Here is a 6621-nt window from a genome sequence, read left to right on the forward strand (position 1 = left end):
AAAAATACCTTATAGGTTAGTAAGATAAAACCAAAAAGTTCTATTTAAAAAATTATTAATAGTTATTTCTGAGTTTTGGGGTGGGAGGTAATCAAGTGAAGGCGGTTGTATTTAAGAAGACTGTACTGGACTCGGATCATTTTTGTTATGTAGCAGAAGACTTGGTAATATTTCAAGAGGGAGATGAGAAAAAGAGATCCCAAAGTTATTCCTTGTGATTTGAAGTTAGAGAAAGCTTCCAGGAATGAACAAGGCATCTCTGAGGAGGGCAAGTTAGAAAGGGAATGGGCCTGGTTGACAGAATGAGACAGATGTGAGAGTGGGAGTGGGTGGTAACGGAGGTAGTTCTGAATCTTTGAGGCAGTGGATTCTAAAACTAATTCCAACATTTTTGGGATCAGTTTTAATAATGGGAAGAGGTTGTATGTGTGAACCTGGATCTGGGCCCTAAGAACTGAAATATTTGGCACTTGGGCTTGTTAAAAATGATTTTGCCTTTATTGAGCATAACATGAGGGGTCACATTCAACTTTCAGAGAAGAGGACGCAGGCTCCAATTCTACATTCTGTTTCTATCCTTCAGGGGTAGTTTTTCAACCTCAGAAAACATTTTCTGAGTTTAGGTTGTATTTTGCTTCCATGAAATTTGTTTTAGTTCAGGCATTTCTTAGAGAATTTTTGTTGTAACAGGATAGAGTTGGACTTTTCCTGCTAAGATCCTAATGATAAGGTTGAGCGTACAGGCAACCTTTTATGTTTTAAGGCATAAACGGGGGGCTAGACTCTGCACCTGCTTGGGGCTTATTAAGAAATAAAGAGACTCTGCTGTTCCTAATCATCCCATCAGCACCAACCTTGTCATTCTCTCTCCTCTCCTCCCTCTCAGAAGCAGATCAGAAGACTAGGGTGAAAAAAGCATTGGAGCTATGAGTCGTTAGCCTAGAGAGAAAGGGCTGTGGTTTTTATTTTCTTTTCTCGAGGGGAAGAAGAGGGATACTCAGCACCCCAAAGCCAAGCAAGAGGACAGTTATGTGTAATGGTTTTTGTGTTCTCCTGGTTTGAAGTTTGCTTATGCTGCTGACTTGGTGATCTGCCCGGTTCCCATTTGAACAGGAGGATAGATAATTGGAAAGAGAGTGCATAATGGGGTGAAGGGCAGTGGGGAGCAGCCTGCAGTCTCATGTTAGGCTTAGAAAGGATGTGTGAGTTTCTTGAGTCAAGTGGAAAGGTAGCTGGGCCTTAGCCATCTTGACAGAAGCCTACCCAAGACAGCTTGCCACCAGGCAAGTATATCTGGCAGAAAGAGGATGTAAAGTGAATTGTTCTCCAGGGTACACACTGAGGGAGCATTGGAAGAGGATAAACTGGAGACAGATTTACCACCTTATGAAACCACATTTGCCTAATGAAAGAACCAGCATTTTAATGCCTGCCACACAGAGTTCATAAATACCCAGCTTTGGCCAAGAAAGGATAACAACAGGGATCCAATAAGAAAAAGCCACTTGTCTCTTTTCAACTTCTTCCTCCTTACCACAACAAGCCAGGACAAAGGGGCCTGTAAATGGGGCTGGGGGAGGAAGAATGAAAGATCAGATTACTTTCTTTCTTACTCTTAAGTCTTTCAGGCTAAGGATTGGACAACACTTCAGGGGAAGGGATGAAGTGAGCTCTTAAGTTGGAAATTTCAAACTGGACTGGGCTGTTTTATATCTGAAAAATGATCCAGAAAGGTCTTCAGTCCTTCCAAGATGTCAGTTAGGAAATGACAGGGATGGGAAAAGGTAGAATGGAGCTAGTACAGCTGAAGGCAGCAATGGGAGAAATATGAAATCCTTCAATGCCTTGTATCCTGTCTCAACCTACAGCTGCCTAGCCCTTCATGTTCCATTAAAGGCCCTGTTTCATAAAACCCAAAACTTATCTTGATTTATGCCTATATGTTGACTGTCACCCGAACCTGACACATGTTCACTTGTAGGACTGTGCAAAAGTGACTGAGGGAAGGAATGAAAGGAATTACAGGACCTAGTAGTCCCTGTTCAACTTGACTGCAAGTCCTCTTCCATGAGTAGAATAATAGGATGATATTCTGGAAGACTTACCACCACCAGTCCAAGGTATTGTCCAAGCACTCAGATTGTTATGGAAGTAGGAGCTCCTGCCTTAGATTCTGGGTTCAGTTTCTTCCTGCCAAGGCCAGCTTTTACCTAACAGTAATACTTTTTACAGCTTACAGTGGGGATAGACTGTTTCCTCAACTACCTTATTACTAATGGCCTAGACAAACAAACATTGCCCCTGGGATGATTTTTGCACTCCAAATTATGGTTAAGTAATATTCTGTTTATGTATCATAACTTTTTTAATTTTTCCACATAATTTACATAGTCCACTTAAAATTCTATTAGGAATATGTGTCATACTTTTCCCAATTTTGGACATTGAGGTGTTTTTTTCCTTTAGAGTTGTTGCTATAATTTTTGTGTACCTATTATTTTCTTTTTGTGAATTTTGAATTTCTTTATTTTAATTTTTGTGGATTATTTGTTCAACAGAAGAATTTACTGGTTGTAAACATTTAAACATTTTTAATACTCTTGAAATATGTCAACAATATATCTTTTTTTTTTTTTTTTTGAGACGGAGTCTCGCTCTGCTGCCCAGGCTGGAGTGCAGTGGCGTGATCTCAGCTCAGTGCAAGCCCCGCCTCCCAGGTTCACACCATTCTCCTGCCTCAGCCTCCCGAGTAACTGGGACTACAGGCGCCCACCACTATGCCCGGCTAATTTTTTTTTTTGTAATTTTAGTAGAGACGGGGTTTCACTGTGTTAGCCAGGATGGTCTCGATCTCCTGACCTTGTGATCCACCCGCCTCGGCCTCCCAAAGTGCTGGGATTACAGGCGTGAGCCACCGCGCCCGGCCTCCACAATATATCTTTAAAAATATTTTAAAATTGTCATTTGCTGTTTTCAAACTTTCCTATACACCCCTATTAATCTTTTGAACACACTTTAAAAAAGTCATTCTTGTGTTAAAAAGTTTTAATGGTTCCCATCATCTCTTAGTTTGGATGAGTTAAAACTAATATTAATTTTTTATTCTGGTCTGGTTCCAAAAGTTCTTTTAATCCTTGTACCTACTACTTTCTAATGTGAAATCCTTGCTCGCTATCTTAAAATATACTACTTCAACATCTTTGCTATACTATTTCATCTACATAGAATGCCCTCTCTCCACTTTTAGGTCTCAGGAAATTCTATCTACTTATTAAGGTGTACTTTTCAGGAACATACTATTTTTATAAAGTTTTACTTGCCCATTCCTGCCCTGTACAAACACTTCTCTCAGCTGTGAACATTTAAAGTACTTACTTTTTTATGTTAACTTTTACCATCATTTCTTTTGCTGTCTTGTATTGTAACTATAAAAGATTGCCTGAGATAAAATGCTCCAGATTGGACAAACAGAACAAAAAACAAACCAAACCAAAAAGACCCCCAAACACACCCACTTTGATGAGAACAGTAGAAGCTACAAAAACTGTTATTTCAAAACGGATGCGCTCTGTCTTGCAAGAAGAGATAGAGATTTGAGCAATTCTAGGTGTAGGTTCTTTATTTCGGGGAAAAAATGGAAAGGGTTCTTTAGCTGAAGTGGAACTCCGGCAACAACATACATTTTAATCCTGTAATAGTATAGCGGCATAACCAGAAAAATATATGATGATATTGCTGCCTTGAGAAAACAAGACCATTACATATGGTGAGTAGAACGGCTAAAAATCTTACTCTCTAAAACTCTGAGTATGTATCTCTTGAATTATTTAACTAGAACCTGCAAGGGGTGGAGCATTATGCTGTTGTCTAAAATTTATGCATGTCTAGGAAATGATGTCTGTATCTTGTGAGCACCAGGGATATTCTTACATTAACCTAAATTTTTGTATGCAGGGTAGAGGGAAGCCTGCCTTACTTCCTCCCTCAAATGTTCAAGCCTGAATGGAACCTCTCTGGCACTGGCATTTCATGCAGTATCAGCTCAGCTTGAAACAATGAAAGTAGCATATCCGATCACAAGCAGTTGATCCCCAGACATGTTTATTGATGGCACTATGAAAGAAAACAGCATACTGACATACAATACAAAGATACTTGGCAGACTTTATAGTGGCAATTCAGTTTTGGCATTTATATTGGTAAAAACAGATTACAAGGCTTAGTGTAGCTCAAACCTTATTTAAGCTTGCAAAATGTCTGATATGATCAGTTGGCATTCCACTGAGAGCAACACCTCTATCTCTAGGAATTCCTCTTAAGCAGTTTACATTCATGTAGTGTCTGTGCTTTGCTTTAAGTGTGTTATGTAATCTAATCATTTTTATTTTTTCTGATTGACCCCATTCAAAAGATTCTGAGTCACCATGCCCATCAGCGTAGTTAAAAAAAAAATTTAAATGAACAGTGACACTTAGTGGCTAGAAATATTCATTACAGTGCTCTTCTGTAAGAATCTCCATTAACACGTCCCATGGTAATAAAGTAAATGATACCAAAATTTAGTCTTCTTGGCAAAGTAATATACAGTATTTGAAGTGTGTTGGTTTTGCAGCAGCTGTCATTCCATACCAATTCATTTAGTTAAAAAGCAAACAGGTGGCTCACACATATTGTTTTTACTACATAAATTTTTAAATTTTCTTCAGTCCTACTGAAATAAATGGGGCATTTTTGCTGTTGATTTCAGTTCACTAGAAAAAATATATGACAATACAGTGGAGATATTATTAATAGCACTGTTCAAAGTGCATGCTTTCTTCTAAGCAGATATCTATTGACCCAAAATATGGACAAGTAACTTAAGTGAGACAAGTAAGTTACACGTATACTTGTGAGACTGAAACAAAACAAAACAAACAAACACAAGATTAATGTGTCCTAATTAATTCCTTTGTTTTGGTACTATGGCACACAAAAAGTACAATTATAGTGAGGTTTTAAAAATATTTACTCCAAGATCAAGACTTTATTCCTTTAAGGTTTAGGTTAAGTTTTCCCTCAATTTTATTGCATTTATGGATTTATTTTTGACCTTTAAGGAAGGCTTTGTGACAATAATTAGTGTTTTACTTTCTTGCAAAATGAAAGCATGTTATCTTGCCTGAGGTTAATGTGTTTTTAAGTCTTTTGAGGTGATGCAGTTGGAAAGCAATTTAGAATATTGTCTTCTGCCAGCTTCACATACAACAGAGAGATGAGTGGAAAATATCTGATTAGTGGGTGTGACAAAATATGGCAAGACAGTTATGGAAATATATGTAAACCATGTTGTTTGACTTACATATTGGTTTTTTAAGAACCAAAACAAATACAATGAAAAACATTTTTGACAACTTAATTAGAGAGTGGGAAGAGGGAGGTGATACAGTAGTCTTTTACAAGAGCAGGAAGTCTCTTTTAAGTAAATTCAGTGTGTAAAAAGCTGACTTTACAAAATAGATAAGTTACAGTGTGATTATGAGGTTTATAGAAGCATTTACCAAAGCCTGGAAGTAAACCATGTATCACTTAAAACATCCAAAACAATTATTTAGTTTAGATACTTTCCCAGTTGAGTGAATCGAGTAATTCAATAGCTTAATTCTCCACTCACTGGTTACATTGCACTCTCACTCCTCCTTCTCTCAAATCCCTTCCCATTTGAATCCTCTCTCCCTGGTCAGTAGTGGATGATGCCTGTGCTCTCAGGGTAATATGGATTTACTCTTAATCCTTCATGTACTGTACTATAATTGCCTCTAATTGTCATCTCTCACAGATGACAACCTCCTTGAGGATTGAGGTTGTATATCTTATTCACTGTCTAGCATGTAGCACAGTGCCTGGCATATAATAGGTGCTCATTAAATATTTAATGTTTGTAAGTGCCAGAATGTTGGAATAGAGCTAGTGGGATGAGGCAAAGTGAAATTCCTTTCTAGTCCCTTGGGGACAAGGGGAACCCCCTACTTGTGGGGCTTTAATTTGTGCTTGCCCGGGTGGGATACATTTCCAGACTATTGATGTTTCTTTTTGCTATTGATAGCTTTGAGATATGGGTTTGGAGATCAGCCATCCTGTATAAAAGAAGCCATTCTGTTCCAGAGAGTGTGTAGTTGGAATTCAGCTTCAGATGGTATTCAGCTTCAGATGGTATACAGATTCTTAAATAATAATGCATATAAAGGAGGCTGTCTCTTCGTTTGGGAATGTGTAAAACAAAGTACTATGATAAAAAGAATGTTGTAAATCCTTTTGTAGTTCATGAGATGATGATTGGGTGTTCACACGCATGTGTGAAATGTGCCACCCTCAACCTTATTATGAGGTCGGCACATTACCCGTCTGACATGAAAGAAAGGAAAAACAAAGAAAAGTGTTGTATTGAGAAATGGGACATTAGGCCTTGTTTCACTACTAACTCTGTATTTAACCTTGACCTTATCATGTATCTCTTTTGTCTTAAATTTCTTCTTTTAATTATTTTTTATTTATTTTAAATTTTTAATAAATTTAGAGGGTTCAAGTGCAGATTTCTTACATGCATATATTGCATAGTGGTGAAGTCTGGGCTTTTAGTTG

General features: G+C 37.8%; 1 non-coding gene across 1 annotated transcript; it reads left to right on the top strand.

Moving 5' to 3' along the window:
• Window positions 1–6288: 6288 nt before the first annotated feature.
• Window positions 6289–6390, top strand: LOC114671634 (small nucleolar RNA U13). Its single transcript, XR_003721668.1, has one exon. It is a non-coding gene; the product is annotated as a small nucleolar RNA U13 (small nucleolar RNA).
• Window positions 6391–6621: the final 231 nt, after the last annotated feature.

The sequence above is a fragment of the Macaca mulatta genome, chromosome 12 (genome assembly GCF_049350105.2).
Source record: "Macaca mulatta isolate MMU2019108-1 chromosome 12, T2T-MMU8v2.0, whole genome shotgun sequence".
Classification (NCBI taxonomy): Eukaryota; Metazoa; Chordata; class Mammalia; order Primates; family Cercopithecidae; genus Macaca; species Macaca mulatta.